The 25,367-nt window shown below is 40.6% G+C and overlaps 1 long non-coding RNA gene across 1 annotated transcript in view; it reads right to left on the reverse strand.

Moving 5' to 3' along the window:
* Positions 1 to 25,367, reverse strand: part of LOC110403922 — a 63,776-nt gene that overhangs the window by 33,484 nt on the left and 4,925 nt on the right. The window lies entirely within an intron of this gene.

Consider the following 25,367-nt stretch of genomic DNA (forward strand, 5'->3'; position numbering starts at 1 on the left):
ATTGCCAGAGAGGCCTCATCCCTATGAGGTTTTGAAACTTTTGCATCCACAGTGCCTTCACTGAGACAACCCTCAGATAAGCTTTGTAACTACCATCTTATCACAGTTGCATCTTTTTACATTCATACTCTGATCTTCACATGTGGAAACAAGAACAATAAACTGATGGATGAAACAAAACTATGTGCATACACATAAACACGTAGTTACACAGACATACCCAGATATGAAGCCAACATGCATCATTCAGACAAATAATGTAACAGCCATAAATCCTGGCTACAAATTTTCATGACAGAAGGAAAAAAAAGGATGAATACTTGTATTTGAGTCTCTTTCTTTGCTTTTTGATTACTATCAGACTTTGGGTAATGTTACTCTGTGTGTATATATCTGTATGCACACATGGACATTCATCTGTGCAGTCATGTCTATACATGGATATAGACATGTTATTTTCTGTATTTTGCACTTTAGCCTTCTGTTTTGGATTTTTTTATGCTTAATTACCATTTCTACTTGCTTGCTTGCTTTTTTCCTCAGCCCACCAAGTGCCTCGGTTTCAAGTGTGTGAGAGGCACAATTTGATTTACAGTGTTAAGAGGTTTTAAACAATACATTTCATGCCGCTAGAGGCTTTAAGCAACATCCTGAAGCAACAGGCTATCTTTCCCCAAGCTTAAAAATTAAGATTCACTGGAGTATGAAGGTCAACGGGAGACTCAGGAAAGGGTAAACGGTTTGGTATGATTACACTATGTCTGAACCAAACTGGCTTTCCCAACAAAAATGTGTCAAGTAATACAGACAGTTCATAGATATGAATTTCTTCTCTGTGCTTCTGCCAGTGTGATATTTGAAGGATCCTGCCAAAGAACTTAGTCCCAAACCTTGTGTTTTGTATTAAATAACAGGATTTAATAAGAACTGTTTATATTTTCATGACATCAGAAAAATGTAATAATAACCTATGGAAAAAATTCCCCTTTCCCAAGCTCAAATTTTAACATATCCTGAAACACAGAACCAGAACTGCAGAATGACAACCAGCAAGAAAAGGCCCATCTGCATCTCTTCCCTGCCCTTCTCTGGGACCATGCATCCAGCCTTTGGCCTTTTTCCTTGCTGACCTGTTTTCTCAGGACAGTTAAACAGCACACAGTGGACTGAGAGTGTTATAAGCAGTTGTTTCTGAAGGTGTCCATTGAGCCCTCTCAGTGGACATCCTTGGCCCTACACAGACATCTGGAAAAGGTGACTCAAAGAGAGATCCCTACCACTCCTTCTGCAATCAGATGAAATACAGAGTCAGTCAGCTCCTGAGTCACTGCAGTTTACCATGCACTCTGAAAATCAGATGAAATTGGTGACGACTTACCATAAAATGCTATGCAGCATGTCACGAGCTGAGTGACAAGCAGCACAGTTATCTGCACAGAAGAGGCAGGGCTGGAGGCAGTAGCCTGCCCTGATGTCCCAAGTGAAGTCTTCCTGTCAATCAAAGCCCTTATAACAAACCTAAACATGAGGATTTCAGCGTACAAAATTCACTGTCATCAAGAGATGATAAGCTCTCTGAGTTCAGGCAAGCTTACTTCAAAATACTGCTAAGTGGTTTGTAAGGTTATGTATGTTGCACTGACCCTTGTGCAGAATTTCAGTTTAAGAGGTCCATCCTCTACAGAGAGATCTGGTCAGAAATAACATTACCCCAAACCATCTGAAGTTCCCACAGATTTTTTCTACAAAGGAACTGAAATTACAGTGAAGCAATTGAAAAAAGCACTTTTCCAATCTCTCTTCATCAGACACATCCTTGTTGACTCAATTATGTAACAGGAACCGCAATAACAATAGAAATAAGGGGTATGAAGAAAAGAAATTGGACATATCTTTATGTTAGCAAAAAGAACTGTTCTATCATTCTATTATCCATATATGGTCCAGTGTTAGTTACCAGACCTTGAAAACTGGGGAAAAAGGTATAAATAGGAAGGTTAACGCAGTTCCGACTGAGTGGGGAAATGAGAAGGCCAAATGTACATTAGTCAAAGAAAGAAAAATAATATCCCAGAAAATGAATAAGAAATAACTATCCTCAGAATAATACTATATAAATACATTTGCTGTAGGTCACATAAAAGATTCATGGCACACACATGTACAGGTCAAATTACCTTTAAATATTAAATTTCTTTCCAGCAGAGAAGAATTTCAGATTTATTCTGTTTTCATAAAGAAAAAGGATGCACCCCTTGCATTATTATTTGCTTACAAATGATAGCATCTGGGTTTGCCTGCAAGATGTAGGTTAGAAACATTCTGTTTCATGATTAAAAAAAATAAATAAAAGAATCATCATGAAATTCACCTCTTCCCCGATAAGTTTTTGCTTTCTTTTGGCTCATTAAATCAATATTTTCTTACTATGGAACTACGAAAGTTAGCATTGGAGAACACCTTTTAGGTCACTTAAAGTAGCCCATTTCCCTGTTAATGCAGTGTTTTTTCCCTGCAGCACATTTTGGGCAGTCTGGTTTTAAAAGATTCAGGGACTCTGCAACAAGGTTATGCTGTTCCTTGGAGACATGGCTCCACACACACCTCACTGTTCGGACATTTTCGTGTTAATAGGTCTAAGCAGGGATAACAGAACCACACAAAATTATAATGAAGATAAGGTACAAGCTCAAAGCTCAGCAGATAATGGCACAGAGTGGTAAATCTATCAAACAACTGGTAACAAACTATTACTACTGAATTTATGATTTCAGTTTGGCCTGTATCAGTTGCAAACAAATGTGTTATTATCTCTTGGCTATTTGATGGTCTCTCTGGAATGAGCTGTGACTCTTCCAGATGGATAGATGTTCCAAGTGTGAGACCAACTTTGCACTGACAGCCCTGAAAACTGAACCCAACTCAATTACAGTGCAAAAACTCATCCATTCAAAATATGTCTAAAGGCCTGGTACAAGCTCACAATAAAAATATCATAGAATCATTGAATCATTAAGGCTGGAAAAGATCACCAAGTCCAACCATCAACCCATCACCATCATGCCCACTAAACCATATCGCTCAGTATCTTCCAAACACATTATAATATCAAACTAAAAATACTCAAAGTGTCTTTAACAATACACAGATAAAGAGTTATAACCAAATGTAATGGTGCTGTGTTTTTTCATTAATAGAGACTGGTTTTCCTTCCAGACTGGCTAAGACTGTGTAAGCACATCCTTTGCCTTCAGGAAGGCTCAGAGGGACACCAAAACCAGGGTGAACACCAGGAGATGCTGCCAGGCGTTAGCTCTCTTTCAGGATGGAGCAGGAGATAAGCAGCAATACTGAACTGTGAAGATGATAGAATCACAGAATGGCTTGGGTTGGAAGGGACCTTAAAGATCATCTAGTTCCGACCCTCCGCTGTTGCCATCCACCTTCTCTCTGGTCCTAGCAGCAGCTCCTTCAAAGAGGAATAAAAACTGGCTGGAGCACCCCTCCATGAGTCTACGATTCCATGAAAAACATCCCCAGTGTTAGTTTCTGTATCAAAAGAGTTTAAAAGGTTTTTTGCTTCCCACATATACTCAAAGTAATTGCAAAGACCCGTTCACATCCAGAGCTCTGAGTTATAGGGCTCTGGTGGATTTAGCAGTGGTGAATTCCATCATTCCCCTTCCTCCCTCCAGCAGTCTGAACTAATATGTGTGACGGCAAAGTGGCTGAGGACGTACCTCCTGCCATCCCTGCAGTAACCCCTGGCAGAAAGGCAGCAACCTCCGGCAGTTGAGACCACCAGGGGTCTGCGAGTCAGTGCCTTCAGGCTACAGACTCCCAGGCAAGGAGGCAAAGTTCAAGGCAGAGCACAGTGCACAGAGGAAGTTGCCTCTACAAACTGCGTGTCTGAAAGTACAGCACATTTCGTCCTCATTCATTCAGGGTAAATATGCCACTGCAAGACTGAGGCTAAGGACTTTGGTCACGACTTGGCTGTTTGCATGCAAACCTTGGTCTCAGAGGAAAATCCCACAGTCAGGTTATTGTCTAATCTTCCTGGCAGGGTCTGGGGGAAACCTGCTCCCTACACTGTATTGCTACGGTACTAAAAAAAGCTTTCATAGTAAGGGCAACTTTGTGAAGCCTTTAATTACTGCTGTGACTTAGGTCCTACCTGCAAAGATGGAATCAATCCTTATGGGTCCCTTCCAACTCATGATATTCTACAATTCTGTGATTCTATGATTCCATGATTCTCTAGCTCAGTGCATGGCCTTGGTGGCCTTTCTCAGTGGAAGGCAGTGCCTGTTTGACCAGCGTTATTTCCTTAGGATTATTGCCATTCACGTTCTGTCCGTCATTCACAGTTAATGCCCTGCTAAGGCTTCTTGAATTGGAATTTTTTTTATTGATTTAAATCAGTAGAAATAATAAATACGATGAAGTAGACCACTTCAGACAGGAATCGTTACACATGGGAGCTAAAACTTCCCAGCCCTCAAGTCTTCATCAGATGAGTAAAACTCAGTGGGAGGAGAGACACATGGAAGGTGAATACAAAAGAGGCACGTACACAAGGGCGCACATTTGTTTTCCTTTCACTGCAAGTGAACACTCAGGGGAAAGTGTTTGCAGCATGAGACCAGCTCCAGTTTCCATAGTCTCCACAGCTCCTGCTGAGGGCAGGAAAGCCATTCTTTCCATTCATGGCGTTGACTGTTTTGTTGCCACCATGCCCAGGCAGCTCCTGCAGACCATCTGGCACAAGTGAACCCGTTAACCTCATTTTCCAAAGTGCACACCTCACCGGTGGCTCCAGCCGCCGTCTCTCTGGCAGAGGACAGCGGGACGGGAGATTTCTTTCTCTTTTCTCTTCCTTCCCTTTCTTAGCATTGAGGCTTTAAGGGAGGTGGTGCCTGTCTTCCTCAGAAGAGCCCCTTGATCTCAATGTGCTCTCTTTTCCCTTTCTTCACCCTCACCTCCATTCCCGCCTGCTTTGTGTTTTTATCTCAGCCTGTAAAGTTGTGTGATTACGGATAGAGAAGTCACCACACAAACAGTATAGAATTCACCACAATGGCTGTTTTGTTCATATACATTTCACTGTCTGTCTCTCGTCGGAGCGTGGCTATCATCTTCTACTAACAATATCCCTGGGTAAATGATAAAGTCAACTCTGGAGTAAAGCTAGACGTTTTATCAGCATGTTCAAACTATCCCCTTACAGCTCTGTACTTGCCAACTGCACATCCTTTTCCTACACAAAGACTCAATGCACATTAAAAAGGCACTTATTGAAGCTGGTGTTTGTTTGCAGAGAGGGTGTGGATCCTGCTCGCTGCGGCAGTCACCCTCCGTAGTTTTTCTCTCATCTCCTGGAGAAAACTGGGTGATGCAATTATGCTCTCTGACAATCTCTTGGCTCAAGTTTGAGGTTACTTCACTTCTTGCCAGGTCATTCTTCTTCATTCCTCCGCTGATGCTAACTGATGGATTTCCCCTAAGCTGACGACCGAGTTGATCTAATGCCTTGCTGCAGGAGAAAAGTCACTGCAGACACAAGATAAAAGATAGGCAGCTCTGAGGTCTCTGTTGGCTGGTGTCCTGAAGCCACAAGAAATTGATAACAGGGGACCCTCATATACTATCCATACATCAAAAGGCACAAAAAATGATAAACCTCCAAAAGCCTTTCCCACTCTCAAATTTGGTGATCAGATTAATGTTGTGAAACAATCTCCTAATAAAACAATTGCACCCACATCTTGCCGGACAAGGATTAGCAGCCGTCTGCTTTGATAAAGCTTGACCTGTAACAGAAAGTAGAGCTGTGAAGCAAAGGTGGCTGTTACATTCATTTATTCCTCTCTCTAACATAAATACGGGGTAGGGCTGCTGATTTCAGAAGTGAGTGCTATACTTTGCCTGGAAACACTCTTCTTGCAGCTGTTTCTCGGATGTTGGGATCTGTGTGGATTTCTCACAAACTTAATTCTTTTTGAGTACGGTATCCCTTTCTCTCCACCCTTTTCCCTGCATCCATTTAAAATAAAGAGCCTTTGCAGAGGAACCACTCTGTCCTCTGAGTTTATATAGCAGTTAGTGCAATCGGACCCTAATCCTGGCCGGATGTTTAAGAGATTAAGAAGAGGAGGAGGATGCCTGTTTATACAGAAGGCTTTCTCTTGTTAGCCAAATAAAGAGAAAATTTCCTATTGGTTTAATTCTTAACTGTTTTGACCTCTTACAGCAGGGTTAAATTTAGCCCTTTGTTCTAATGCAGAGCAAGACACTGTGAGCTAACTACTTAATTTAGTTTCATAGGGGTTGATGCAAAGGTTTGCCTTGCTCACAATTCCCTGCTTCCTACATCCCAAGCTAATTCCACTTCAAGCCCCATGGGGGCTTAGCACCTGAATGAACATAGCATCTCACAAGTCAAATAAATAAGAAGAAAAGAATGAAAGATTGAATTTAAAGAGAATGAAAAACATTTTTCCTTGTCTGAGGATATGGACCCTTCCAGTTTTGCCCGCACTGAATATTATTGAGCAGAAAAAGACTGCGCTGTAATGATTGCTTATCTCTGTCTTTTCTCTATTTCCCTTGAACAGTGCTTGGGAGTTTTCATTTCCTATGTCATTTATAACACACAGAGTTTTGTATTTTTGTTTTTGTTTGGTGTGTGTGTTGTGAAAAGAGGGCCCGCTACGTTCTGCATCACTCTTCCTTATCCCAGCCACTGTTAATATTAAAGTCACCATTTCTTCTTAGAGTGCAGCGTGTTCTGACGGAGCTGGTGACTTACAAAACTGTGTACAGACTGAAACGCTCCTTAACACTTGGTCACTGATCTGAATCTTGTCTATAACAACAGTAAACTTAGGCAAAGTAACATCTGTAGTTTTGTAAGCATACACAGAGTGAGATACCACTTCCAAAAAATGCCTTTATCTGGCAACTTCAGCAGACCAAGCGCTCCATAACAATCTTGAAATCCAAGCCAACCTCTAACTCATAAAAATGGTCTTTCTAGGTCAGGGTTATGGCACATTGGCAAACATATGTCAAATGTGCTCCACAGTACCTGCCCTGTTCTATTCATTATCTAAGAACGTCCATCTGGAATTGTAGAAATGACCACAATTCCTGTGTTTTCTTTTTCCATTCTGGTCCTAATCCAATTCCCACTCCAATTCTCACCATGGTCCTATTTACCTTCTTGCTGTGAAGGTTACACAATGCTAAATTTTGCCCAAATTTGCCCAGTGCAATTTTTTACTCATTTGACTTTTTATCCCAAAGCCAAACAAGCTTTTCCCTGAAGTCCTGCAATTTGAAACAGTAGCGTTCTTAAGAATCTTCTCTTCTGTATCATTTTTCTAACACATATAACAAATGCTGTACCATAATTGACCGATTCTCCCAGGTCATTGCTCCTGGGGACGTTAGGAAAAGTTTAGTTTTAAATTCATATTGCAGGATTGCCATCAAAGAAACATAAAAGGTCTCTGAAATGTTAGATGCTGTTCTGCCTCTGCCTTGCCCAACAAGTGGCTTTAAGACTGCTAAGCATCTGAACACATCTGGCTTCAGTCACCTAAGCTTGCAGGTCACTGGATTGCTCTTTCTGTTGTCTTTTGCCATAAGGATTTTTCTCAACCAGATCGAAAGCTTTTAAGTAGCTGTATGTTTGTGCCAAACACTAATTGAATGAAAGGGAAAGATGTGAGCCAGATGCAACAGACTAAATTCCCTCTTGAAGTTAATGGAGTTACTTCAAATTTAAACCGATGAATCTCCGATGAGGATCTGGCCTAGATCCTCTGTTCCAAGAAATAGTGAGACATATTGAAAAATTGATACATCACTGTCTGAAGTTAGAGCAAGAGCAGAAGAATCTAAGAAAAATGTGATATGCAGATCAATGAACTTTTGATTAAAGATACCTATTTCCTGTTACAAGCAACAATTTGTATTCCTCAATTCTGCAAATGAGTGGAGGATTTTACAAAAGGTAATTTATGTATTTTGTTGGATGTACTTTGTTTGAGTCTCTTTTATCTGATTTTTTATGTCAGCGGAGTGAACATTTTGCATCTGCATAACAGCTTATGAAACAATGCTTATCGGTTATCTTCTTCACTGTCAGCAGGGACATGAATCAACTCTTTAACACACCTCACTGAAAGACAGCACTCTGAAACAGCAATAGCTCAATGGCATAAATAAGAAAATATCTAGAGTTATTGGACATATTTCCCCACCATTATGAGTTAAACCTACCAAGAAATAATCTTCTCCATAATAATTGCTATTTTCACGTGGAGTTCCCAAATTAGTGTAGATGCCCATTTGAATACATAATCTAACCTTTAAAAAAAAAACTGGAAAAGATATGTGGATCTGAGCAGGAGGATTTCTTATGCTTAGGAAGTGCTACTTTGTTTTTTGTTCATTTCTTTCTTTCACTGTTTCAAAGCAGTTTTAACATTTCAAAATAAATCTTTATTATGAGTCAAAACAAAACATTTCATCTGCATAACATCAGAGTATTTATTCCCAAAGTGACCTTTTAAACTTGAAAGAATTGCACAATAATTACTGACTTTTCTTTCATAAAAGCCACTTGAAATTAAAAACTTAATCTATGCCACCATAAAGACATATGATATTTCAACATTACTGAAATACTTCATTTCATACATATTACGAAATCCAACGTCATTGAAACGGATGTTTTGCTCTGAAACAGTAATGACTTTTTAAGTTGCATTTTTCCTCTCTAGAATTACTTTGACAAAAATTCTAGCTGGTTTGAAATCGGGCTTTCTCTTACCGAGAATAGTGGAAGTTGAAGTGCTAGGTAAAAACCTGACCACCCATGAGAGTTTTGCTGTTTACTTCAATAGAGCCCAGATTGCCCCCACGGAATTCAATGGCATCGTGAAATTTAGAAGTACTGGCTCCACACTATTCAATGGCAGCAAGAGATTAAAGAGGAGTTACACAGGATGGTGATAGTAGAAAGTAATGTATAGGGTTCAGATTTAGTACATATCACAGAATAGGCCACAGGGGTGAAAGGGGAGTGGGGCAGGAATTCCAGCTGAACTAGCTCACTTGTCCCTAATCCCTGCTATCTGATGAACTGCCCCTCGCAAGGACCACAGTAGTACAAAAATTATGCCAGTGTTCTTGTGTCAAAGGTGATAGAAAGCTAGAAATCACTTTGCATCAGATGGCTGTAAAAGATTTCCAAAGTTTGGCCTGGATCAGTTTCCCCAGCCATTCAAGAAACAAAAGTAGAGCTCCATATCAGCGCATATCAGCACTAATTCCTGTATATCATTTCTGAAAGGCTTCAGCTCTGAGACTCATTTTGTCCATCAGCTTGGCTCAGAGGTGTGTCGACAGGGGAATATAAAGAGACCAGACTTAAAAACTCTGTCTGGATTGGAAAACAATCGAGGGAATGACGGAAGGGGGAGGGCAGAAGACAAAGTGGGGAGAGGAGGGGAGAGAAGCGAAATAAAGCACAAACTTATACACACCAAAACAGAATCTTTTTCATTTATGAGAATAAAATAGACTCGTCTGGTCTGACAGATGAGGACACGGATAGATTTACCTACAGACTTTGATAAGCACATTTTCCTTTCTGTTGGTAAACATAATGCATAATTTTACAGTTAATATTAAGGGTTATTGTTATCTTAACACGGTGCCTTAGACAGTTGGCACCCATCATTTCTTGCTACCCCAGCAGAATGTCTCAGGCTGTTGGCATTTCTGCACTGATTTTGCCTTTGCCCTGCTTTAATGTCATTAACTTGACAGTGTTTGTTCCAAAAAGGTTTCATCTAGACCTGAAAACAGCCCTACGTAAAAGTATGTCACCCACCACCTCCTCATACAGGCTTATTTAACACTGCTGATGGTCTCATCTTCCATATTTGCACTCATACAAGTTCTGGGGTGACTAGCCTCATAAAGCTTCTTTTGACCTTAATGGAATGAAACTTGTCTGCATGGACACTATCTTGGAGACTACTTGGGCTTTTAACAATGCCATAATCAACATTTAAATTAGCAAATTCTTTTCTGATCTGTGGCCTCCCTCCCCCTTTTCCTCCTCTCCCTCTTTTTTTTATAATTCCAGGGAAAGGGAAACAAACCACAAGCATTCATTAAGCAAACAGCTGTGGACTGGAAGAGATCAGAAGTGCAGTCTGGAAACCATGTGTGCTTCTCATGTTGCAATAATTGGAAAATGATGATCAATGGCAGGTATGGAAACATAGGCATGCTGAAAAAAGAGTATATCCGAATCCTGCTCTGAGTAATAGAACCACTCTGAAATCTACTTGATCTCTAAAGAGCTGGTTTGCAGAGCATAAATAGGCAGCACTCAAGTGCTGACAGATCCCTCTCCCCTCAAAAATATATTTGAATAGGACATAATGCAAATGTCACTTAAAAAGATTGTGTTTAACCACCACATATTTTCTTTCCAGCCTGTGATGTAATCCGTTCTTCTGTTAGTTGCTTCTGTTAGGGACCTACGTATCATGCCAGTATGAACGTGTCACAGAGTTGTGCTCCATTTAAATTACCAAAACCAGATCATTTTTACAAATTCTAGCTTAGCTGCCTAAGCAAGTCTTGCTGTCTCACAATGCTTAACATGCTTATGGACAGCTTAACATGCAAATCATGTGACTGTCATCCATTAATGAAAATCTCATGTCAATATGCAAAAAAATCAGCTGTCTTCACATTTCAAATGGAAATAGACATCTCTATTTCAGAGATTTTTCTGTTCACTTGATGCACCAAGGATACTGACACTATCTCCACAAAAAAATTATGCTAAACAAGCATAATCTGGACTTCTAAGTTTATGTTGCATCCATATACCATGGGCATGTTCCTGCATTCATCATATAGGCTGTCGGACAATTCTGATGAACAGCAGATACCTGGCTATTGCTATTGTCTTGTTATAGTGTTATGCTGAACTGGAGGAATTCTCATTTTCCACTCAGTCATTGACCTCCCTGTTGAGAACACACACATGCACACATAAAACTAAATTATATTATTGAAATACATCTGGACTAAGAACTCAGGTTAAGATTGATTAATGGGTTTCCATAGGTTTCCCATCTGACTCTGGCAGTACACTCCAATCACAACTGGCCAAAGTTGGCTTCACCCCAGTACTAGAAGGTTTCACTCCTTAAGTTGATTAACAGTGAGTGCCTCACATCTTTATCAGTTTCCTTAAGCAGAAGAAAACTGAGAAAAAGATTTTTTTTCCAGTTTCCCACTCTCTTAACATGGATAATTGTCTTGACAGTGAGTAATTCTCCAGGAAGAGGGATAGGAAGAGAAGGGAACATATTCAGGGTCTTCCCACATCATCAGTCTAAATACTAGTTTTCACCTAGTGGGAATTCTCTGTGTAAACATTTCTAGAGCACTTTAACCATGGAATTAAATCACCGCTACACTGAGCACCAGAGTGGACCCGTTCCTGAGAACAGGCCAGTCTCTGCTCCAGATTGGGTAAAATGACTCAAAGACCCTGGAAATTAATTAAAAACCACAACATAATTGTGTTTAAAGTAAATTAATGTGTGTTCTCTTTTTTTTCCTTCATTAAAAGCCATTCTTTCCTTATTTGAAAAAAATAAAATCATCCCAAAGTTACAAAGATACAGTAAAGCATATGCTTTTGGGATTTAGTACTAACCCTGTACAGTCAGTCTTTTTATAGGGAAGCCCCAAAATTAATAAGGATTTTGTCAAGTCCAGAGGCCTACTGAATGTATTTCAATAGAGCAAAATGCCTGCTGTAGTGAATGAATACTCTGTTATAGTGAATAATCATTTGGCAGCATAGGTTATTTTAATGGACACATCACTTTAAACGAAGCCTTCACCATCTGTTCTGCCCTCTAATTACAGATGCAAAAAGAACATAATTCACAATTGCATCATAAAAAAGTAAGATATAAGTGATTTAAATGCATGTGTATGTTCTTTATTCAATGCAGCATGCAGCTGTTATGTTGTTTTCATGTTTCAGACACAAATCAGGATGAAAATGGCTCTCCTTTGATAGACTGAATTCCCTCACACAGGACATTTTGTGTGCAGCAAGCAAGAATTCACTAAGGGCAAAATCTCCACTTTTTCACATAAAAGACAACTCTGGACTCTGTAAAAGGAAGACGGAATTTTTATCACTTAGCCACGAATTTGCAGGGCCATGAGACAGCCTGTTCACAGCTATTCCCCTGGAGTACAGACAGCAATAGCAGTCACTGGTGCTCCACAAGGCTAATCCAGAGAATATTGAAGTCCCAGAAGGGTTAATCCATTGATATCAGTGGTCAGTGGGTCAGATATCTAGAACAACATATAGATATTCTTTACCTTTGCGCTCCCTGCATCAGTGTGCATCCTTCCTAGTCTGGCTTGTTTTAATTCCCCAGGGAACACAACCTTCTCTTTGACCTGTAACCCAGTGTTTCAGCTCTCTTGAACACCTTGCTACAGGGCAGGAGTCATGGCAAGGCACTTCCTCCAGCCCATTGCACCAGGCTGGATTTCAGCCTAATAGAAGATTTCACAGTAGCTGCACAGTATATAGCTCAAAAAAGAGAAATTGGAGAGTTCCTGCTGAGTGGGAACTCATCTATCAGCAGCAGCAAAAGGCAGGAATATGCAAGCAAAGAATACATCTGAAAACTTAAATGATGCCATAAAGTGAAAGAAATGCCAATTATTCTCAAGTGAGTCAAGATAGTTAAAGTGCAACCTTTTATTGGACTAACAAATCGGCTAGAAATAGTACACACAAGCTTTCAAGATGAAAATGTATTTTCTACAGGTGCTGGCAGCTTTTAAATTGAGCTATGGTCCAATCCAGCTTTTCCTTCAGGATCAATATGGCTCCAGACATGTTATTCTTTCTTCTTTTTTTTTTTTTTAATTCTTTTTGATCCAGTAAGTTTTCTTTAAGGATGGATGTTATTTTTTTCTACTTAGAAAAAAAATCAAGTTTCAAATGAAGAATATTTTATTTTTTCACAAGCCCATTAAATTTCAGTATTTTTCTTTCTAACCTCAACACAAAAGGTAGTTTTAGCAGAACTTAATTCTCCGTGTAGTTCTTTTTAAAAATTAAACAGTTCTTATTCTAAGTTTGAGATGTTTCTTTCACAGCTTTTCTTGTCTTGGCGCAGGAACTTAATACTATCTTTATTTAAATATGTATGTAAGCATAGAGTAGTTTTCCTGAAATTATTTGAGTCCATTCAAGTCAATGTGCATTACCATCTCAGCTGGGTTGATTGAAGAATGCAAACATTTTTTCTGCCGTTTTTTTTTTCCTGGGGGTCCTTCAACAAATGCAAAGGTCAGTATTTACAAGATCTGTTACTTTTATGAAAATGCTTCAGAAAACAATAGTACACCACTCCAGGAGATGAATCTAGTTCCTTCTCATTGCTGTGGAGAATGAACTAAAGCCAGAGGAATCTAACAACTTAAATGGCTTGGATCTTACCAGGGAGAATTAAGTCCAGTCAGCATCAATTTCATTAGTGTCAGAATCTGTTAGAATACACAGTTTGTATAAGATGGATGCGAGGAATAATTCTGTTGCACCTCCCCTGTGCCTCAGTCAAACAATCTGTAAAATGGGGATACAAATGTTATCATGTTTCTTCGAAACATCTTGAACTCTGCAAATTTTAAAAAATCCCACATGAAAGCTTCAAAAGTATCTTTTTATAGGTAAGGTGGATGAAAAAAAAAATGAAATTGCAAAATTTCCATTAACTATTTTTATCTTTCCTTTTTCTTCCATTTTATGAGGTAGTCAAAACATTTCATCATTCAAAATACTCATCAGAAGCCATTTACACTTTTTTTCCAAAATATTTTCTGTTCCTTGTCTGTGTGCTGCAGATGTCAGCTCCAAGCAAACTCTCACATGTGGTGGGTATCTGCCTGCAGAGGAAGGACAGGACAATCTCATCTAACCTACACGCGGTGTTTCACTGTTCTCCCCATATGTCACAGTATTACAACCAGTATAGTCAATTTTGTTTGATAGCTGAGCATATAATATGAAGTAAAAGAAAATTGGTTAGGTATGTTGGACCTCAGACAGTTAAGACTTAAATGTAAGTCAGAAAACTTCAAAATCAATGGAAGTTTTTACAAGGCAACAATTCAAGAAAAGAATTTGCAGTGCCAAGACAGCTGCGTACTGGTAAGAATCCTAGCCGCTTCTTTGGAATAAAAAACATACTGTAAATAATGCAATCAAGCAACTCCTCAAAATGAAAAATTACAGTAAAGCATCCTTAAAATAACAGAAGACCCTGCCAGCAATTCCAGTCTTGGTGTAGGTAGTGTGTAAGATGCCGCATTTCTTCTGAGTAAGCTATTACTGTCAATTCCCAAGATAAATAATATTGACCGGCATTGGACTTTCCCAGTGTCATAATGTTCAGCCAACATAAACACTTCAAATCAAGTCATTGTTTGTCTCATTTCCAAGACAGTTTTCCAACATATGCTAATTTGTTTAGAGAAAAGAACTGCATGGAGGAGGATGCCTATTTAAACTCAGTATCAATGATTTTCCCCAGGCACCTAGGAGGAAAATCTTGATAGAAGAAACTTTCAGCATTTGAAATAGCTACTAGAGAAAGGCTGGCTCTGGAAAGGGAATCAAAAGGCTATTTTTTGGGCTGAAATGAGCTGGTTTGGACCAGGGTTTGGGACCAGAGGAGGGGAGTGGGAGAAAGGAGACACATCTTCATGTTCCTCGGTCTGCTTGTTCATTCTTGGGGGAATCTGTCACACCCCTGGGGATGCTCTGATCCCAGCCAGCTGGAACAGCCTCCCAACGAGTCCTGCCAGCCCCGACTGTGAGAATGTCCTGAGCCTTTTTCAGCCATGCTCTCGGCCTTCCACTCTTTACAGGGCAAGGAAAACATGGCACAGGCCCAGCTCTGCTAGTTTTATGCTGCACAAAGACACCTCTGTGAGAGAGGACTCTTGTTTTTGGCTGCTTGGGACCATTTTACCCTGCTTGAAGGAGGGCTCTGCCCAAGTTCTTCTATTTTGCTACTGAACATTTCTTAAAGCATTGGAAAAAGCACAATAATAGTATTCGGAGAGCAGGGAGCGAAGAGCAGAGTAAACCCGTCTTATCCGTGCTATGATTTAGAGTGCAGGAGCTCTCTGCACATCAGGCAGCACATCTCCACAGGGGTTGCAGAGATGAGTTAGGTGAGGATGAAAGGAAAATCATATCTCCAGCTTTCAGTTTATGCTACTGTGCAGATGAGATAATCCAGTCATACTGAAGGGTGGCCCCTTCCAAGGAGCTGACTCTGCTTTAGTCCGTACAGGGGAACACCTCTGCCCCAGCACCCAATGAAGCTGGCACATGTACACCGCCACCTCCTAAACAATGCCTCCCCCTCAACAGACATAATCTTTACACTGCTCTAATTGCAGCACCTATTTGGCCCTCAGCCCAGTGAAAGACTCGATCTCTTTCCAGAACTGAGACATGCATTTACGTATACTGCGATGTGTCTCTGTATGTATTAAGATCTGCCATACAATTTTAGTGCCTCTCCTTTAAGTGAGGTCACGTCAGTGTGGGCACTCTGGGAAAATATAAAATAAAATATTAAATGCTAAGTGCAAGGAGGTGGAATCAGATTTTTAAAGATATTTGCTCAGATCAAGATGCGGATAGGTGCCAAATAGTTTTCTAATCTGCTTTAATTCCTAATTTCAGCTGACTTCAAACAGCTTTGAAAATCAGACGTCAGGAGTCCAGCTTGATTCTTCTGACACAGAAATAAATCTCAATTGATTTCTCAAAGTGTAAGTGAGCGAGGAGCACCCTCAGCAGCCTTTGACTTCAGATGATGTTCAGTGCCCCAGAAATTAGGTCACTCAGTGCTCAGGAGGGTTGCTGAAAAATGCAGGCACAGAAAGAAGTGGGTAGTGTTTTCTGGGGTGACTTGGGAAAGCAAGAAGTTAGTTTCTGGCCAAGTTGGCCAGAACTGTTCCCAGGGGACAGGTTCTGCCCCACTGCAGTCAATTGAACTTTGTCACTGACTCCCTGGAGTTAGTAATTTTGCCCAGGACATTTTTGCTGCCAAGCAGCTCTCAAATCCAATGGGCAATTTTTTCTTTCTATTGAAATGCATGCCATAGTGATGGGGCAGACAGTTACACCATTTGCAGGGAACAATGCTTAGGCAAAGAAGCTTCTTTTTCTGCCTAACCCTGGTATCTCTCAGAACTGAATTTATTTTTTCAGATACATAAATTCTCATCTTCTGCTTAGTTTCCAAGTCTTAAGGGCTGATGGGACCGAAAACAGCCTGAGAGAACTTGCCTGCCTTTATTCTCTTAGATTTGCTGACAACTTATCAAATAGATACAAACTACACTCTTTAAGCATATAAAGCATCCTTTCAAGTCTTTCCAAGATCACAGGTCAATGAGAAGCCAAGAAACATACTCCACTGGAGTACAAGGCCTGAAAATCTAACAATATTGTTATCTTGGAAAATGGAAGTAATCATTGTCATGCAGGAGCCTTTCTGCCAGGCCTTCTGCTGGGATACCTATGTACAGAAGAGTGGCCACGATGCTGCTGTGCTTTTGAGCCTTGTGCATGGAAGACATGGCTAGTCCAGCTTTAAACAGTCTCAACTGAATACTAAAAGCCATTCAGCCACAGAAGCATAGATCATAGGCTAGATTATTTTGTTTCTCCCCAGCCCTCATGTCCCAGGTCTAACATTTATTTTTCTTACAAGTATAGAATTCCCCTTAATACATTTTTAATTAGCTCATTCATCCTCTGTGGTGTCATTACCACAAGTCCACTGTGGAGAAGGAATAAGAAGGGTCAAGCTGGACAAGTATGAATTACTCGGGATGTTCTCCTCATCATCTAATGAGTCACTACACAAGATGAAATGGATACAGCCAAAAAGGCATTTTGCAGCCAGTGAGCAGAGCACCAGACAGACCATTTTCTAGACAGTTGAACTTGGCTGTGGCCCACCAAGTTCTGATGTGAACAGAAGTCCCACCATTACTGCATTTCCTTCCCTTTCCTCCCCTACTTTCTGCATTGGTAAAAATGCTACTATTTCCATGCTGTCTCCAGTGCACACTTTGATTCTATCTACTTTTCCAGGTGAAATACTCATGGTTCTGGTAATAAGACACTGATGGAATTCATGGGTGACCATTTTGTTAGGGAACTGGTTGCAAACACATACTGGGAAGCTCTTCTCCAGGACATTCCCACAGAAAATTCAACACTTCTTCCTGGTGCAAATCTTGTGTGAGCATTTCATTTTTTTAAGAGTTGGTCATCTTTTACATCACAGAAATTTGTAAATTTTTCAGCTTTTTCCAAGCTGTTCAGGATACTTCCAGCTTTCCCATGAGAAAGAAAAGAAAGCCACTGTAACAAAGCTGGAGAAAACCACAGCCCACCTCATTGCTGGGGTAGAGGTACCAGAGCTTGGGTTTCATCTCTCCTCCCTTTGCCCTCTACTACCTCCAGCCCTTCCCCACCCCCAAGAGAAGGAAGATGGTTCTAGCTGCCCGAGGTAATAAAGTTAGGCCTGGGAGGAAATGTTGTCTTTTGGGAAAACGCAAAATTGTGTGACTGCATTAAAGTCAACACTATTTATCTTCACCTCTTGTCCTAGGGGACGACAAAGGGACACAACTGTTAGGCCCAGCCCCTCTGTGCAGCTGCAATGCAAAGAGGGCAGGGACTGGTACTTTCAAGTGTCAGACCTTTTGTGCCCAACTACTAGTTTATGAGGCTGATGTCAAGCATCTCACTCAATGAAGCCTTTGTCCTAGGTGTATAGGGCAGGACAGTGGAAAAACTACCCTGTCTTATATCCCAGGCTCATCCATCTTCAGCTCACCCAGTTGTTCCAATTTTTTTTTAGGCTACCCGTTGTGTTGCTAGTAAGGATTCCCCCCTCCCGGGTTAATGTACTGGAAAATTGCTCTGCATGTTTATGTGGGGGTCCCTTCCAAATGAAAGAGAAAAGGAAAGAGGAAAAAGAACTATTTGGAAAGAGGAATATTTTTCCCACTGAACTCACAGGGCAGACCCCAGCTTGTGGGTTCTGACCCTGATTAAGAGAATTTCAATGACTGGCTAGGAGGTTTATTGTGAAGTCTGCCAGAATGCACTTCCGAATGAATTTTTTTATTATTTATAATCACAAAGGTGGATTTGAATGGTCTGCAATTTCTCTCCCTCATCAGTTTCCTCACTCCAAGACCTCAACTTTAAACCACCCCAGATACCTAGATCCAGTTTGTTTCAATTCTTGTCCAGGTCTTGGGCCTTAGCCAGGTTCTCTATTTTGCGCCAGTCCCTCTTTTTCTTTTATTCAGTGTAAACTTGGATTTCACAATACAAATTCAGCTGTTGTTGACTTTGGACCCAAGGATAGAGCATCACAAAAGATAGTGCAACAGAGATAACTTGTATCTGCTGGATAAAAATAGACAAAAATACATGCCTACAAGCAAAAAGTTTCCAGTCTTGAGGCTGTTTTTAGCCAAAATAGAACTTCACATGGTCTCTGGGGTTTGAGCTGAGACTAAGTATGGGTAGAAGTGGAATATTACAAGTGTCACAAACATTGGCCATAAATAATCTAAAAATCAGCAGTCCTGTTTTCCCAGGTCCAGAAGAGTATCCACTTGCTCTATGTTCATAGATATGTATTGTCATGGATTGAGCATCATAAGTGACTAGGATAAAACCAGGTACTAAAAGGAATTTCTTAATAAATTGAAAGTGCTGTATGTGTAATGTTAACACTCAGATGCCTTTCTGCTCCTATTAAATGGGGTAGTAATTTCTCATGTCTTGTTCAGTGAGATCAACATGAGAACAATCTTTAATCCTGATCTGTCCCCTCACAGCTTCTGAGACTCATAAAAACATCCACAACTGCTCCTTCATTCTTCTTTCAGCAACACTGAGCCCTGTCACCCAGAACTAAGCTCCTTTCAGTTAGTAGGAATAGAGAGAGGTTCTGGGATTATAGTTCATAAAGTGATGTCATTTCTGGTTATTGCTTCTCAAAATGAATTTCAAATACAGCTGTGTGGGGACATTAACTCCTCCTGTGTATAATAAGGAATTTCCATATGTGGAGTGTTCCAATATATCCAGTAGTCACAAAGTCTACCACAGAAGTTAGAGTGAGGTCCTACACTTTTTTTTAAGCTTCTGGTTATGTCTTGGCATTAGCTCTTTCTTTAATAAATACAGATGTAGACAGGGACCAGGAATCCTTCTCCAGGCGTTTACAACTGATGGTGGGCTCAGGCCAGGGGGTGAAATGAGCCTCATGTCCCAGAGCAACAGATTCCACCCCCTCCTCCGTTCTCCTTCCTAGGAGTCAAGTGACGTCAAACCCCTTGCGACCTCAAATCCTGGCCAGACTACTGGCATGGTTGACCTGTTTATTTGGGTAGACCATAAAAGAATTTCAGCAAAACTGACAAACCAGGCTCAGATAAGGAGAAACCTTCAAGTCAAACACAAATGTTAATACGAACACCCCTAATCTCCCAGTTTGTCCCCTTCCGTAGGCAAAGGTCAGGAACATTTGGTCCCCACAGACCCTTAACAAGCAGATGTTACTGTAACATGCCCAGGGAATCAAGCATAAATACGACCCCTGACCCCAGTTGTCAGCTGATCCGCTGAGACTCTTAGAAATATACTCTTAACTTTTATAAATTCCTACTTTTTCCCACCGTCCCACTCCATTCTTTTAGTCTCCTCTCCCTTGTGTCCCCGAGACCCATCGCTGCTGAGCGGCGCTTGCACAGTTGCTTGCAGTCTGACCCCTCTCTTCACCCGGGTCAAAGGCCCTAGACCCAGGGCAGGGCTCTTTTCTTGCTAAAGGCCAGCTGATGAATCATTCCCAACTTGAAGGGAACAGAGGAGAGGGGAGGAGCCTGTCTCTCAAAAGGCCCTAAACAACTGTGGCCTATATATCAGCATTTACACTATTCTGACACTCTCAAAAATTCACTTTCCTCTCTGGGAATGGTAACAAAAAGTGAAGGGGGAAGGGCTGCAGGGGCTGTCTGGGGAAAGGCCTGGTCCCAACGGGGTTGCTGAGCAGAGCATCACCCTTGCTTTGTTTGTTTGTTTGGAGATGAGAACATGAGTTCAAAGGACACCCCTGTTGAATAGGAAAGAGTGAGAGGGAGGAAAAGAGGGCTTCCAGGGAAAGCTGGACGAGCCACACCAGGCAGCTAAGGTCCAAGTCCTGTCGGATGGGGCGGCTGTGCCCAGCGCTGTGAGCTGTCAAGTTTCTCAGCACTCGCAAAACAGCTCCTTCTCCTTCCGCTTAGCCCCATGTGGCGTTTGATTTCTGCCTGAAACATCTTACCTCTCCTTCTGCCAGATGATGCACTGCAGATCTGCAGAGTTCATCTGTAGAAAAATGTTTCGGTTCTGGACTCTGTCACCCCATCCACGGAGGAGGGACTGTCTCATTCTAAATTAGCTGCAGGAATCACGAATACCAAACCCAGACACCTTCCAGCTCCGCCGAGACGTTGCTTCGGCTTTCTTGCATATCCACCTCGGCATGTGTGACTCAGGCCCACCGGCATCTGGAGACTGCAGGCAGAGGGATGTGTAATGCTCCCGAGACGTTGTTTATTTTTGTTTGATTCCCTTCACCTTTTTAAAATCCCTAAGACATTTTTGGCATCACACCAACCTTTGATTTGAAGTGGGGATTTCCCTGTAAGGTCCACATTCCCTCTCCGGACGCTGCTGAACAATATCTACAGGAGATGACTGTTACGCCTGACCATCACAGATGCTTGTGTAGATGTGCACCAAAATCCCCACATCCACCACACCTTGGCTGTGGCCATCCCACGCTGCTGCCTGCTCATCTGGCCTTCTGCTCAGTCTCACCCAATTATGTGATTCTAACACCACACAAAATACCACTGGTCTGCTGTTATTAGCACCAGAAAGATTTAAACTGTTAGTTTTCCCTATTCAAAACAAGGTCCCACTCCAAAGAGAGGGAAGGGAGAGTTTCACCGCTCCCAGTGCAGTTTGGGATTTTGCTCAGCCTTGCTTTTTACTTCTCTATATTTTAAATACAACCCTTGTACTTTGTTTTATCTGTACCTGCTCATTTTTTTAAAGTTTTATTAAGCAAGGTGATCACTTTAATACGTCATAAATTTTAAAATATTGCATCAAGCATTATCCAGATCTCTTCCCTTAAAAAAAGGTTTGTGTTTGTCAATGAGTACTTTCAAACATTCTCTGCCATACTTTTGACTGCCTCCTGGCTGAGTTCTGGTCATGACACCATCTCAGACATTACTTTACTTTCCCAAGTAGAGTCCTGAATTTGTTTTTGGTCTCTTTTTTCAGGCAGATGCCATTATGGCTCCCTGTTCTTCAGGGCAGAAGCTGTCTTTTAGTCCACTCTCTGTGCAGGTTTTACTGGCTTGCTGGATGTCAGCGGTAATGTAGGGCCTGATTACAATAAACCATTAGTTTCTATATACGTCTCATCTGTTCTAAGATAGAAGAACAAGAGAATTTGCCTGTTTTATTGATTCATTTTATTATTCATGTATGTGTGTATTAGAATAGGGGACTGGAGAAGGGATGGAAACTGCGTGCCTTGAATGTAGAAAGGACATAAAAATTTAAAAATACACTTTGGTGTGGCTGGGTGATGTATTCAGTAAAGTAGTGTTGATTTAAAAGTCTGTCCAGTGTAGACAAGTAAGAAGTGTGGTTTTGTTCACACAAAGACATTGCATTCTGGTTCCAGAAAAGTCAGTGAGAATTTTGCCATTAACATTAAATGGAACTAAGGCTTCACCTCAAAGCTTTCAATCAAAAAGTGTGAGCTTGCATGTTCAAACAATACCTTCAGATCCTAGTCAAAACAAAGTCTATGGCTCTAGCAGGGAGAGGGACCTTGTCTGAAAGCCTTTCATCTATTCATTCTCCTGGTTACCAGAGAGAAGCCTCTCTGCAGATGGCTGCTGTCCCCAGTTCTCTCCCCCTGAGCTGCTAGTACAGTATTTTAGCTCAGCAATGCACCATTTCTTTTAGTTTATCCTGTAGTGGCCTTACAAGAAAACTACACTTACACAAACCAGAAGCTCAGTTGCGGCAATTGTTTCTATTTGGAACACATGGAATCTCCTTCTGCATCTTCCAACTTGTACAAAATTCAGCACTGTATTTCTTCTCTCTCCCACAGAGATCACACTTGCTGTGGGGGCCTGCAAAAGTACACTGACCCTCAACTAGCTCTCTCCAAATGCAAACCTCTAGGACAGCTCTATTTTGTCCAGATAGGTTCTTATTTTTATGCATGCATATAAGCCATCAAATAAGGATCCTATCGTCATGTAGTAGATCAGCAAATTATTTATACTTCAAATAGTGCTCATTGCAAATAAAAAACATCAGAGAGAGGGTGGAAATCTAGGGGTTCCATGTACTGGAGATTATTTTCTAGTAGTCAGAATTGGAAATCTTAGTTCCAAAGTAGAAATAAATTTTCCCAAGTCTCATTAGCCCTCCAGAGGCATTTTAGCACGTTATCAAATCTTCAGATGATCCAGTAGAATTTGCTTTCCTGGAACTGATTTAGCCTGAGCCGGGTCCAGCCTGTGATGTAATGTAGAAATCATGCATACAGCCATAATGGAGAGAGAATCCACAGAAGTACCCACAACATTTCCGTACACATAACTCACAATTTAGATCAAGACAGGAAATGGTTTTCCCATCCCATGTGTACATTTGACATTTTAAAAAAATGTTCCTATCTCAAACCAAGATGAAAAGATAAAATATCCAATATTTTTAGACACCAAAATTCCACACATGCACCAAATAGGATTAGACTGCTTGAAGCACTTTCTTCCCAAATGGTTGCATTTCTTCTCTAACTCTATTTTCTTTCACAAAATTTTCCCTTAACTTACATTGCAAACAAAACTACAGATTTTCATCCAGGCAATGGAAGAATTTTTAGAAAGTTGAAGTGGAAAAGAAGTGTTAAAATTTCATCAGTCCTTTTCTTTGCATAGTTTGGCATCACAGGGAAAGAGAACTCTTCAACAGAAGAGAATTTGCTGACAAACTTCCAATCACCTCCACTGTCATTATATAATTTAGATTCAGAAGTACTTCTAAGTACTTTTCCTGGTATATGCACATCTCTGTATACATATGACCTCGTAGAGAACTCAATTAAAAAATGGGACATTTGTCCTGCAGGATTCTCTGTAGCAAAATCAGTAAAATCACTCTATTTTTCCAGAGCTTGCAGTACAATCCTCTGTGAATCTCTTCCTTCAAATACCCACATGGCACAGTCCTGTTGTCTGCTGTCTTCCTTTGCACTAACAGTCAATACAAGTTACCTGGTCGATAGTGTGAGATACGTAAGGCAGCATGACACTAAACTGTGGGAAAAATGCAATTTGTGAATGCTGCCTGATAAATGATCTTCTACATATTTACTCCATCTGACAAAAGTAGTGTGAGAATAGAGTTATCTTCAAATCAATGGACTGAGTACATCAGATCCTCTACATGAGACAATTCTGATGTATTTATTCTGCCAAAATCTCATGCCTAGCCCACTTTTATTAACTGACAAACCATTAAATCAGATTTTTAAAGCTGCTAAGGAACTACAAACATTTTTCTACATATTAAGAAACAATGAGAAAATAAACTGTTTCAAATTTTCAATTTTTTGCAGACTTCTAGAGTTTTCTCCCATCTACTTTTACATACCCTTTCACAGATTTCTTCTACCTTATAGGTAGAAGGTTGAATAACCTGTAAGAAAGAGACTGCAGTTTTCAAGGAAGAAGCTTAAAAGGTTTGGGACTTCTCAAGTACTCACAAGTAGTTGTCCCCTGTTTACTTGTCCAGGTCAGTGCTGACATTGCATTTTTGATGATCACATATTTTTTTTTATTGGGTTTCTGCACTGTCTACCTAATTTTAACCTTGCCCTGGCAAAACTGTCTTTTTACTTAAGCATATTGCTCATCCCTTTTCTTGTTTCATTGTTTGTTCCTCTTTGATCTCTTTGTCTTTGCTCTGTATATATGTCTGACAGCTAAAAGTGTAGGTACTTGGGACTATGAAATATCTAGCATATGGCGCCCCAGTTCACCCATGCTGGGAGATGCCACAGTAATACAGAGCATACTGACTTTTATGATGCTTGTGTCCTTGAAAACAAATCTTCCTTTATATTGATAATTTAGATTGCTTTTGAACTCAGTTCCAATAGAGGAAAAAAAAAAAAAGTCTTTCCACTTTCTGTATATGTTAACTTGAGAAAAATACTGCCACTTTCTATCTAAACAAGGAGTCATTTTGTCCTCTGCATTGGCACTTTGGCTGTTGCATTTATTTTTATTTTCTAACAAAAAAAAAAAAGAAAAAGATGAATTCCTATAACGGATATAGGAGAATTCTGAGTTATTTCTATAACTATACAGATCCCATAGCTGACCTAGTTAGATTTACTTTTATTTGTATTCAGTGGCATGAATTTGAAGCAATTGTACAGAAAACTGAGCAAAGATAAAATTAAGGCAACACCTGCAAAAGTAAAGGAAGTTTCCCAAAGGGACACCATAAAGTTGAGAAAAAGGGTGTCACCATCCATATCAGCTAGATTGGAGTCATTTGTTTGTACTCTAGAGCCAGAAGTATTGTCAAGGAGGTATTTATCTGTTAAAGTCCTTTGTCCAGAAAGAGAGGAGTTGAAGCAGCAGTGGCTGAAGGCAGATAGATGTTGAGGTAATGATGCTTGCAGATGCTTTCAGTTCCAAGAAATAAAAGTAAAATTTCCATTTGTGAGCCTCCTTTTTTTATTTTGTTTTTCCCTGTTACCTGCTCATTGCCCAGTAATCATGTTTAGACTCCTAGAAGAGATTGAGCCAGACCACTCATTGCCAACAGAAGCTAATGGTGAGCTAATGGTGCCCAAAGCTAATCACCAAGTCAAAAAGCCGCTACGTGAGTCCAGAGCATGTTCCCAAGAAGGAATTACCAAGAGACCATAGGGAGACAAGAGGCTGAGCACATCCTGTGCTTGAGCCCTGGAAAACTGTCAAGGAACGTCAAATATGAAGTATCCCAAACATCTCACGAATAGTTCCTGGAGCCCAAGTAGTTAATGTCCAGAGGAATTTCCCTCTGGACTTTGCAA

This window comes from Numida meleagris, chromosome 9 (assembly GCF_002078875.1).
Source record: "Numida meleagris isolate 19003 breed g44 Domestic line chromosome 9, NumMel1.0, whole genome shotgun sequence".
NCBI classification, from domain to species: domain Eukaryota; kingdom Metazoa; phylum Chordata; class Aves; order Galliformes; family Numididae; genus Numida; species Numida meleagris.